The sequence below is a fragment of the Rhipicephalus microplus genome, unplaced genomic scaffold (genome assembly GCF_043290135.1).
Source record: "Rhipicephalus microplus isolate Deutch F79 unplaced genomic scaffold, USDA_Rmic scaffold_23, whole genome shotgun sequence".
Taxonomy (NCBI): Eukaryota; Metazoa; Arthropoda; class Arachnida; order Ixodida; family Ixodidae; genus Rhipicephalus; species Rhipicephalus microplus.
The window spans coordinates 2,103,026-2,115,605 of NW_027464596.1; the positions used below are offsets into that span (position 1 = coordinate 2,103,026).

The 12,580-nt window shown below is 44.7% G+C and overlaps 1 protein-coding gene across 4 annotated transcripts in view; it reads right to left on the reverse strand.

Annotated features, from left to right (window-relative positions):
* Positions 1–11,023, reverse strand: part of LOC119159877 (uncharacterized) — a 90,363-nt gene extending 79,340 nt beyond the window's left edge. For 3 of the 4 annotated variants that reach the window (XM_075883986.1, XM_037412693.2, XM_075883988.1), the window contains exon 1: positions 10,924–11,017. The gene's annotated coding sequence lies outside the window, so the exon portion shown is untranslated. Of the gene's footprint in view, positions 1–10,923 lie in introns of all 4 variants that reach the window. The other variant, XM_075883987.1, reaches the window with a different exon arrangement.
* Between the last annotated feature and the right edge of the window lie 1,557 nt (positions 11,024–12,580).

A 12,580-nucleotide genomic window follows, 5' to 3' on the forward strand; every position in this document is an offset into this window, starting at 1 on the left:
GCTCCTTTGGAGCAAACTGTTGCTGCGGTGTAAAACAGGTGCCCGTGCCTTTGGCTATGCTCGCATGTTTGTAATAGAGGTGGGTAGCGGGCCTATTAGGTGCACTGCAGCCCGTGTCCTCAGCTGTGAAATCATATCCACTTTTTCTAGCTTCTAGATGGGGGAAAATAATTAATAGTTTTGTATAGCAGGAAGCATAAACGCCAAGCACCGTTAGATAATCATAACGGTAATAGTAACACAGGTCAGGAATGCTACATCAACCAAGAAAGAAACCTATCAACGTTCATGGTTTTATTTTAACGTGATAGCGTTAAAGAGCTTGTTTCGCAGAAATTGCGGCGTTGACGTCGTTGCTTAAGAGTTAAAAACTATCTTGTCCTGGACCAAAAAATCAAGGATGGAAATAATTAAATAAACCCATGGTCCAAGTGAGAATTGAATCGAGGCCGCTTGCGTAACTAACGGTTTTTCTACCACACAGCCATCCGTATGCTGGGAAACGCTGTGAAAGTAGCTTCCTCCGCTTAAAAATGCTGTAAAGATAACTCCTTGTTCATTAACACACGCGTCCTGTTACACAGGCGTCGTTCGCTTCACTATAATACATACAGTGTCGAAGTGATACTACGTGGTACAAGCGCACATTGCCATCAGGCGTCAGAACGTGGGATTATAACAACGACTTTGTGGTTCAAAGCCGGCTACCCCTTGCAAAAGGCACAGACGTTACGGTGCGTCTTCCCTGAAGGCAACGTAATGGATGCATAGCAACTTCTAAAACATTTCGCGGTAGACACAAGACACTCTGAGCTTTATTACTGTAAAGATGACAGCGCCAACGAGGCGAGGGCACGCGCTAAGCTTCTGCAAGGAGGCGAAAGACGAGGCAGAAAAAAAAAACCGGTCTAGAGTTCGGGCGTTGTCTCTTGGTTCTCTCTTCTTTCGTTACATTTCTTTTAATAAAAAAACAATGCAAACTTGTAGAGTAACATCACACAACAAGATGTCGGCACTAATTGGATGAAGTAGGCACTAGGGACAGGATATCGCTATAGCGCTCAACTCTTGAAGGCGAAGCTTAAGAATCCCCAATTTTTGGCCCCCGCAACCACTTTTTCCCGCAGGAAGCGGTTGCAAGAGAAAGATGTGAACGAGTCATCGAACATAAACATCAACACTCTGCTAGGTGTGGCCGCGACGCTCCTGCTGACGTTCCTCCTGATCATCTACATTGTCGGTGAGGTTTTTTTTTTTATAAAGGATAATATATACGGTCTTCGTTGTCACAATGATGCACGAAGTCCCACTAACGTTCCTATTACGCGTGGCAAGCGCAATCTGCCAATTAATTCAGCGCTAGCTTTCAGTGACAGTCCTGTTTCCCACCATGCTCAGTGTCTTTTCCTGTTTTTTTTATTTGTACGTGTTTGATTTGTGTTCTGCCTATACAACAAGGTGAATGGTGTAGCTTGAGTAAGTCAATGATCAAGTAGTGATTTATTGTCAAAGGGGCTATAATAAAGGCTGCATATCTATTTGTCGAAGCACAGCTTTGTGAACTTTTCTTATCTGTTTGCATGAATACGTGCACCGCTACAGATGTGTGTCGATTAGGTTTTTTTGCCACTTTAACTATTGACAGGGCGACACTTTTGCCGTAGTTACTCGGATCCGCTAACTTCAATTGCGACAAACTTCTGTTTCTTTAAACCATACCGACACACAAATACTCGGACCCGCTAACTTCAATTGCGACAAACTTCTGTTTCTTTAAACCATACCGACACACAGTTCGGCAGCAAACCTTACTGCAGTTATCTCACTAACCATGGTTCACCACCTCAGTTAAGGAAGCCAACTAACGTATGGTGACACCCCTGTTGCCTGTCGAAGCAGCGTGGCTCCAATGAAGGACAAAACGTCTTCACATATGCAAGTGAACTCGGGTTTGGGAGTGAACAACAACAGAGACGTTGACACACGACAGTCACCAAATCAAAACACTCACTGAACACGACGATACGAAACGTATCAAGCAGTGGATTGTCTTGGCTTCCGTGTAGACCGCCAGGCGAGTTTTCCCATAATTGCGAAATCAGCCTACGAAAATGCCGAAAATTGCCAAAACACTTCATGGCCTACGCTCGGACACTGCAGGTGCAAGCAGGCAGGAGTTCTTGTTAATAAAAGTACACTGTGTTTTTAGTGCACTTATAAAAACGAGTAAAACGTTTACATACTTGTTCGCGGAACTGAGTGTCCCGTGATCTGCCTCACTACACCAACCTACGAAAAGCTTTTCCCACGTAAAATGTGCCAACTTCATCTGGCACTAACTGTGTAGCTAACTCCAGTTAACTGAGCATCATAATTGAGGTTAGCCTTCCCGAATAACAAGGTTCTAATTACACATTTGTGGAGGCTCAACTGAAGAGTAATGACGCACTGTTTAAGATTAAGTCGTTTGCCTGCGACACTTGGGTGCAGGGTCACGGTAAAATATAAATTTCAAGGAATTGGAGTGAGCTCAATGAATGTTGCGGACATGTACAGTCATGCTTTATATGAGTTACAGCCCACTGGCTGTACTCAAAATGGTGCCAACACTGCACAGTAGCATTTACACCGAAAAAAGGTGGTGAGCTAAACTCTCTTGATTAGCGGTACTTTTTGAACTAAGGTTTCTAGGCGTGAATGTTCAGAATCGTGGTCTCTAACCCCAGTCCGCATTTTTCAACTCATATTGAGCGTCACTGTAACTGTAGTCTGCCCTTTTGGAGGTCTCCAGATGTATTGGAAATATCTATTTCATCGGCAGGTACTTCACACTTCGTCATCTGAAAGCTTCATGATTGTGAAACAGCCGCGATCTCTTGCGCTACCTCTTTTGTCAGTTACGTGAACTTACAGTGCACGCTAAGTTATTCAAATGCACGCGTAAAATAACAAGCGCGTACTTCTATGTGCGTGAAGGGAATTAATATATACCTACCATTATAGAAGTGTTACGAAAAGCTACCTAACAGCAGTTATTGCACTTTAAATTGGTTAGCTGGGCTCGCTTACTGGTAGTGATCGATGTAACTTGCCAAACCTGCGCGTTTGTTCACAGAGCTACTTGCAACACCTTTGCCTCTGCATTTTGTAAATAAATAATTCTTAGCAAAGTAGTACTTGTTCTCAAATATAGGAATTTGATAGGCCGCTTTCACCTACATTACTGTATTACTGGGTAACTTTTCATTTATGAAAGATATCACAATCAAAGTGCTAAACTATGACAACAAAAGAAGTAAACAAAACGATGAAAAATAAAGTATCTGATAATATATTAAAACGAGCTAACGCTGATGAATACGAGACAAAACTAGAAAACCACACATGCATACACATTACAAACTTCAAGAGGCAGCATGCGCATTATGGTAATTTAGACATGTGACACTGGCTTCGCTCACTTCCGTGTCCGAGTTCTTTACTAAATTGTAATGTTTGACCAATAAATATTACAGCGAAATACGTACATACTTATGTACATCATCATTGTTCTGTGTGGATTTCTTATTGCAGAGTTTAATTGGTGTGCACGTTTGTTCCTTAATCTTCTAGCTGGCGGAAAGCACGAGGCACCGAGTACACCGCGAGGTAAGAACAAACGTTGAAAATTATTGCGTCACGAAAAGCTTGCTTTCTCGGCAAAATACTGTCGTGTAGAACGTAACCCCGAGTGTTCGTTTCAAGTGCGTTGTCTAAAGGGTTAATGTGGGTTAATGGGAGTTTTTACGGAGGCCCATTTGTGCGAACGCCTTTCTTTGGAAAGACGACGCTGACTGAATTCACGGTGCTGAGTTATAAACGCCACACCGACACGAATCTAGCGGCATTAGAAAATTGAGTAGTAGTATACCAATCATAAGCGATGAAGGGCGACTAATTCAAGAATGGGAGATCGAAGTATTTAGGAGTCACATAGAAGGATTCTACAGGTTATAGTTCGATTATTAGTGGTGATAAAAAGTGGCTGACCCCTCTTTTCAAGAATCTGTATAACACGAAATTGAAGCGTGTCCTCGTCCAGGTAGTTCAGCGTTCATTGTGCATTGTTTCACCAGAAGGGCGAATGAATGAAGTCCACAGCAACAAAATGCTATGTAGCGCGAAGAACTGCAGCATCTGGTGACTTGCAGAAAGCACGCAAGAAATGAGCAGAAACAGGCTGAGCGCGGACTGTGAACTATGACAGCTCGACGCTTAAAGCGCGAAGTTCTAACAGAAAGACGTGCGAAACAAACGCACATGTATACACAGGACAACTGTGAAGAACAGTCACAATTTCCTTACTTCTAGTGTTGGCAGTATACTTTTTTCTTGAAAGCGGCCGCGAGCAGAGTGACGTTCGTGCTCTCCTGAACCGCGTACGCAGGATAAGCGCGTACGCAAGACAAACCATTCTTCGTGGAGGCGGTGCTCATCGAAATGTGAAAGAGGCATGGAGGGATGAGGTGGTGGCCTACAGAGCGCTACCAATACAAGCTCGCGCGCCATCTCGCTGCTGAACAAGAAAACGCATTGATGCTTCGAAGTTCGGACGATCGACATGGGGTATATGGTTATATAAATGGTTTGGCGTTTCCCACTTGTTGCATGCTTCGTGGCCTAGTGGTTAGCGCCGCGCGCTGAGCATCTAGAGGTCGCTGGTTCGACGCCCCGCGACCGAACCTTTCCTTCCCGTTTTTGATGCAAAGCGTCTTATGGCCGAGCTCAATTCGGTGTGCGACGTGACCACCATTACAGCGCATGCGCGCCCCTCCCGCTCTCTCTCCTACGCTCCCCCCTCTATCCTCCTCGCAATAGGCTCTGTACAGTCGAGTTAGCAGCTACCCTGGCGCCACCTGCCGTAGCGACACCAAATCAATGAGACGGTGGGCTGCAGCTCGGCCGGCTCTTTTCCCGCGCAACGCAGTCTGTGCCATCCATGATTAAGGCCGTTTGGCTTCGTTTCTGCTTAATTTGTTGAATTTTGGGACAGTGCATTGACCTCTGTTTCGGCGGAAACCCCAGAAACAGGCGATATTTCTGTGTCGAAGACTGGCACAATCACGAAGGGCAGCCCGAAATTTAGTACTATAGGTTTTCTGGCCGGTCATTCATGCCCTGTGATGTAGAGTGCCACCCTCCGCGACGTTGGTCGTCGCGGAGGGTACTAATCGCTGAAAGCAATCGATATTATGACAAAATAAACGTAACTGCAACGTTTTGCGTATATATATGCTAGCGAGCTATCTAAAATCATCATCCACGTGAAACGCGAATAAAGTGCTTACGAGGAAAAGGCCGAATTTGTTTCTCTTGCCGCGCGACGTTATTCGTATTTGCGCCGATTAGGTCTGAAATTAGGTTCCGGTTTTGCATGGCTAAGCCGCTTACAACTGCTGTACACCGAAGTTTTTCTATAGTGGCGCTTCGGACTACGCCGATGTAATTCGCCGACGCGCATGCCAGGTTGCATTTCCGTGGTGGCGCACAGCCACATTTATTCAAGATCACACTCTATCCGCGGATCAAATTTCTCAATTTCGATCAAACGTTGTTGGTGCCGCTTCACGGGCCTACATTCTGAAAAGGGATATTTTACTTCACTTATCATTACTCTGCCGACAACAGTATACGTTCGTGGCGTGAGCATCGCAGTCGACTGCAAACAGATCGTGCAAAATGGCAATGCAAATTAACCGTGATTTACTCGCTTCATATTGGAGTGTTTATCTAAAATCACAGTGTGACAAGACAGTACAATACGATATGCCAACGCGTACAACGTGTCGCAGTGAAACGATGCATGCATCGCCATCAGAGAGACGTCAATTAAAACTTGGTCAAAATGCTCATAACGCAACGTTTTCGAAGCGGCAGTTTGGTCACTTCAATTTCAGTGTCACAATAGGTATTACCTCACCTGTACGGTGATTTCGCAGAGCTGCTTTCCCTGCTACAAACGGAACTAGAACTTCCCCTGCTACATTCCCAAAGCATATGTTGGCGCTGCCTGGCACCGTTGCGGCTATATGTCCTCCTAGTATACTTTGTTCAACACGTAAGGATCGGGAAAAGATCGCATCTGCAATTTTCTCCAAATAAATTCATGTGCCTTAGGCAATCGCTTGTGCGGGGGCGGATAAATCCTCCATTCTAGTTTATAATGATTCGCGATGTCGTCAAACCAGACCATCTCTCGCGGACTTCCCTGGAACGGGCGGCTCAACTGCCCGGCTGACAAAACCTGGAGCATTCAGGTGAGCCGCCTCGTTCCCAGGTTTCCCAGAGGGTGCTCGTAGCCAGACAATTTCTTTTTCTCGAAATAATTGTCCCGTGGCCCCGTGCAGCAATCTTACGGTGGTTACCGATATTCTGCCCCTCGCCAGATTTCGGATGGCTGTCTTCAAATTACTGACAATCAAATCCTTCTTAGTATTAGTTATAGCTAGCGCTATTGCTGCTTTCTCTGCGGTTTCGTAAGAGGATGTTTTTACCGATCCAGAGGCGACCAAGCATCCCCCTCCCCTCTCCACCATCACAGTTACAAAAGCGTCTTTGTTTTTATATCTCTCGACATCTGTATAGACTGCCACTTTGAATTCACCGTATTCAGCATGTAAAGCTCTGGCTCTTGCCTGCCTGCGTTGCTTATGGTAAATCAGATGCATAATCTCGGGCAAAAGTTTTATGTACATGGCCCTGTGTAATTCTAGCCACACCTGAGTTTTTTTTTTGCTCCCAGCGGCAGCCTCAGCCCCAATTTGAATCATTTCTAACATGATCCTGCCTGGTTTGGTTGTCGAAAGCTTAGCGTGCTGGATAACCAGGTGCGCCTCTCATATTTCATCCAAGGTGTCATGCAACCCTAGTTTCAACAACCTTTCTGTAGACGCATTGTTGGGCAGCCTAAGGGCGGCCTTGTAAGCTTGTCGGAATACAGCCTCGACCTTGCCTTTTTCTGTAGCATCCAAATTCATATAAGGTGTCGCGTAAGTAATCCTGCCGAGCACAAACGCCTGTACTAGCTTACAGAGATTCTTTTCTTTAACCCCGCTTTTACGGTTAGCGATTCTCCAGAATAGCCGGGTGGTAGCGCTGACCGTACTCTTAAGTTGTTCAAGGGCCACCCGATAGTTTCTCTTAGTTTGCAAATATAGGCCCAGAATGTCAATCGTTTGAGCTTCAGTGGCCGGCCAACCCCCCACTTTTACGTCCAATGGTGGTGGCGGAATATAGTGTCTCGCATGTGGCTCTCCGGGTTTGTCCCGATCCACAAAAAGCTTGGACTTGGGCTTAGAGCATGAAAGTCCCGCCTCCCCTGGCAACTCTTCGACAATATTCACTGCCTATTGTAGTGTTTCTTCCAGAAGCGCATCACTTACCCTAGTTACCCCTATAGTAATATCATCCACATAGAATGCGTGTTTCAGTCCCGGTACCTCCTCCAGCCTCGCAGGTATGCGAGTTTTTTGGTTGAGAAAAAAAAAAAAAAACGACTGCTCGTGCTGCGCAACCGTTCACGGGCCACGGCGTATATATAGGCACCGGAACTTGACATCCAAGGTAGTGCTGGTGGAAGATTTCTCCTGTGTTATGTTGAACAATAGAATTCGCAGCGTGCGCGTTAACTGTGGACTGTGGGTATCTGTGACCAATCGAAGTTTTCTGCCTCCTATGGCCAATTAGCAGCGATTGGTATATTCCAGTAGCAAACACTGGTCCATCACTGCGTGCTTTGCGCCTGCCCAGGTTTCTCTCCTGCGCAACGCCGCGATGAGCGCCAGCACACACGCCGTCTCTATAGTGTCAGTGTCAGCGCCCGAGGCTTAGCATCGACCCATCGTTCCGTTTAGCGAAAGATGGTGTAATTTTTTCTGTGCCGTTTGTTTGTGTATGCTTTCAACGTCACATTCATGACCGAAATATGTTAGTGCAGCCATGGTAGACCCCGGCATGAAACACTTTCGTGTTAAGAAAATCCTCAATTGAAGTCGCAACACCCAACAACACAGCCGCACTCACTCTATGCGTATTTATTTATTTATTTATTTATTTATTTTGTTACCCTCAATCGCCGAAGCTTTACAGAGGGGAGTGGGTTACAACATGAAAAATATACGTGCTATTTTATACATGAACAAAACTAAAAAAAAAAAAAAAAAAAAAACCTCTACTCAATGAGGCGCAACAAAAGTGAAACGTAAAAATAAGGAAATCACAATGAGCAAATAGTGAATGTAGTAAAATTATACAGTACTAGCAAAAAAGTGTAAAAGTAAGGGAAATGACACGCACACACAAAAAATCAAGAATGCATCGCTTTTCGCTTTGTCTAGAGCTCTTAGGGGTTGTTCATCAAACGAAAAACTTGATCAGTTGAATGTCAGATTTGATTTGATTTGTGGTATTTAACGTCCCAAAACCACCATATGATTATGAGAGATGCCGTAGTGGAGGGCTCCGGAAATTTCGACCACCTGGGGTTCTTTAACGTGCACCCAAATCTGAGCACACGGGCCTACAACATTTCCACCTCCATCGGAAATGCAGCCGCCGCAGCCGGGATTCGAACCCGCGACCTGCGGGTCAGCAGCCTAGTACCTTAGCCACTAGACCACCACGGCGGGGGAAAATGTCAGATTAGTGGTAGAATGTGCTGCATGGTGCAAATGCTGCTGTTTCGCTCTTGGCGAGTGTGCAGGCCGCCACGATAGCCTATCCTCACATGCGTCGCACGTCAAGTCGTACAGGAGAAAAACAATCATCTTACCAGTACGTATGGTGAATGGTAAACTCTGCATAAAATGCGGTTGAAGTGCGAGCAGCAGAGTTGGGGAATTCAGCCCTAACAGCAGTAAGGATTAAGAAGCAGTAGCCAAAGGCTCATGTTTGAAGCGCTGGCTCTGCCGGAGTGGAGGATGGTTTGCTGGGAGTTCGTAAGCAACTTAAAAAAAGCACTGACATCAAATTTCAAGATCGAGATGTGTTCATTATTCAATCGCTTGGTATGCATAGGTCTTCTTAGCCTAATTTGAATGGCATCCGTCGCGTGGAAGTTACTTTAATTCGATGTCAAACAGCGTAAAACAGCTAAGAAGAAAAAAAAAAAACGGAAAATAGACTGCCCTGCGACATCGACCCTGGCGGTATACGTGTTCGGTGTGATACATTCCACAAATACCATCCTGAGTGACGATACTCTAGTAGCGATGACGTGTACGATTTGAGTGTTCAGCGCAGAAACGCACTCGCTCGTCGCGTTCGAAATTTGTCGCATCAGTTTGAATGATTTGGTAAAATTATCAAGATAAAAACTACCTTTAGAAGAACGGCGAAAGAAGAGAGCATGATTAAACGTGCGCTTCTCGGTCAGCATGTCGGGGAATTGTTGTGAGTTGCAGTCGTCTCGTTCGAAGCACGAAAAAAAAGTGCAATGAGGGTGTCTTTTCATATCACGTATGTGTTACACATCAACACGATCACAAGATTTCAAAAGTGGAACAGCGTATAGACAGATATCATCACTAACAAGTCACAGAAAATACCACCGAGACACCCGCCCTCTGATCAATTTGTTTAAGTTGTGTGAAATTCCATGCATGTATGGGATCACAACCACCTTATTACTCAAGGCTGCCTGAGAAACAGTTCCTCTAAGAGGCTTTTGACGCTGGTAAATTATTGTCTAACGCCACCCACTATGACGCACAAGATACCCGAAAATGGATCCCTGAGGTTCTTGGACCTGAAGCTTTCGTTTTCAAGTAGCCGTATATGTTGGAGCTACGAGCCTCATTCTAAAAAAAGAAAAAAACCTTTGTTGCCTTTCGCCTCGGAATACAGCAAGCTGGTCAAGCACGGCGTTGTTCGTGCTTGTTTTTACAACGCACTCACGAAGTCATGCCATCATTCAATTAAAGAAAGTTTAAGAGGGCAGATAGCCCGTATGAGGGCAGCTGGATATCCTAGCCACTTGCTGGTATTCGTATGAGAAAAACTGCCAAAAGGCTTGAAAGTCGGTGCCACGTGCGCTGTTTATCAGCCATCCAGGAGTAAGAAGGTGGCTGTGATCCCATACTTGCATGAAATATCATACAATTGAAAGAATATTGATCAGAGGGCGGGGATCTCAGTGGCATATTCTGCGCTGAATAAGTTGTCGCAGTTACGCACAAGAACTAATCCTGTAAGAAGGCCTCCTAATGAGTGTAAATTTTAGCGCCGGAATAAGTTTGTTTATTGTGTGAAGAAGGCAGTATATGAAGTACGTTGCACATGCGGTCTAAGTTACGTCGGACAGTCGGGAAGATGTCTGAATGTGCGATTACCTGAACATAATCAGCAAGTAATAAAGGGATCTGATGGTTTCCTCGCGACTCATTGCGCAGAATGCAAGTGCAAGCCAGTGAGTGATAAAACAACCGTATTGGCTACTCACTCCAACAACGAGAGTGGAAGGCTCATCATTGAGGCGGCGGCGATAGCAAATCGAAGCTGTATCAGCAAGCCATCCGTCGCACCAACAGAAAGAAATAACTAGATTACTTTAACTCACTTTCACAAGATTTTTGTTTGTAATTTCACTGCTGCTTAGTATTTTCCTTATCTTTGTGCATTAACTGATTTGATTGTGTTGTCATGTGACAGGTATATATTCTTGCTGCTTTGCAAAGAAACTTTAGTTGGAATTCAGCGCTGTTCCTCGTTGTTTCCTTATACCATTGTTAACTTTTAGCGCTTCGGCTGTTTTAGACAAGAATACCAACTAGCCCGCTCCCACCCCTTGCTTTAACTTTGGCCGGACACATTGTCCACGCTGCCGAAGGCTTGGTCAGAGCTTTCTCCAGCTGAAAATTTCAAAGGCGAAAAGAACAAAGTACCAACCTTTTACAGCTTCAGCAGCAGGATAAATCCAACGACGATATTTAAGAACGCCACGCACAATGCACCTGCACGTTGCGCAGCCCACCAGCGGATAGTGTTGATTGGAGCTTGTCTCGGCTGCGTTCAGCTTTTAGCGAGCCAATGGCGAGTCGCCATGGCAGCTCAAAAAAAAATATTTACACATGGTTTATATGAAGACCTTCACACTTTTAACAGTGCTCTCATAGCGTATTCTGTGTTATAAAACAGTTACGTTTTTGTAAGGTAATATAAAATGCACCGTGTGGCAAATTGTATAATTGTCCCATTAGCCAAGAAAGCGTGTTCGGTGGATGCGGCTAGAGCCGGCTAGAGGCCTAGACGATGCAATAGACAACATGGCTGACGTGCGGGTGGGGCGGCATGGCCATATAGTTGTGAGCGCGGTAATGTGAAGTAATCCCTGTAGTTGTTTGAAAGAGGGCGTAGCATTGGCTGTGGTGTACTTATCGAGCCCCGAAAGAGCCATCACATTCTGTGAGTGACCCAAGCGCGTTCAGCTCAGTGCAGCAGAGTCGTTTTTCTTATTTTCTACTCGAGATATCAGCGACCTGGTGTAGGCTGCGTTTTGCGAGTGACTTTACACAACGATCAAGTTTTACAGCATATTTTGGTTGTGGTGTGAGATGTATAATGTAAAAAAAAATGTTCTTGTATTCAGTCTCTTTTTGAAATTAATTTTTAGGAATACATTCATACAATCATAACGTTCATTACAGCTGCTAATCTGAAATTTTATTGCACAACTTGCATGCAATGCTGCAATGTTGCAGTGGCTGAAGTGTGGGTGAATACAAAAGCGTGCATGCGCAAGCAAACTAGTCTGTGCACAGATCAGGTTATTTTCACAGAAATATCTATTTAAAAAGAAACGTCACATTCTTGAATACACATAAAAAGAAAAGCTGCGCATTACTGTTATCTTTATACATAAAATGTCTCTGGCATTTTGATGCTAATAATTGTTGGGGTTTACCGTCCAAAAACGACGCCGTAGTGAAAAACTCCGGAAATTTTGACTACCTGTGGTCCTTTAGGATGCACCCAAATTAAAGTCCACGAGTCTAATGCATTTATACCTCGATCAAAAATGCTGCCACCGCGGCCGGAATTTGCTTCTGTGACCTTCTGGTTGAACTCCCTTGGAATATATGTTAGTAGAACAATGTTCACAAATATTTTATGAATATCCACTTTTATTATTTATATAGAGAGGTCCACACAATATCCACTGAATATCCATAAAAAACATTGGATATTCAGACCATTCGTAAAAATCCTCTAAATATTGATGGTTTGCTGGGTCACCTCACTCTTTTCTGTGGAGAAGTGGTCAGCTGTGGCATGATCTGGAGGTGACAGCGATGTAGCGCCACTGCTGGGGCTCCCAGCACTGAAAATGGCGGGATTGCCAGCCGTTTTGAATAGTGCTAGATACCAGTGATATAAATAAATTAAATTCATAGTTATTCATTCCTCGGTTGCGTTTTAGACCGTGAAGCGCTGCTACGGGGTCTATAGCTACTCGCTGACGCAAAAATCTTGGCATGAGTAAATTTAATGTCAGTGCTCCTCTAATGTTTGAAATTTGGCAGGTGTGTATATATACACGCAACGC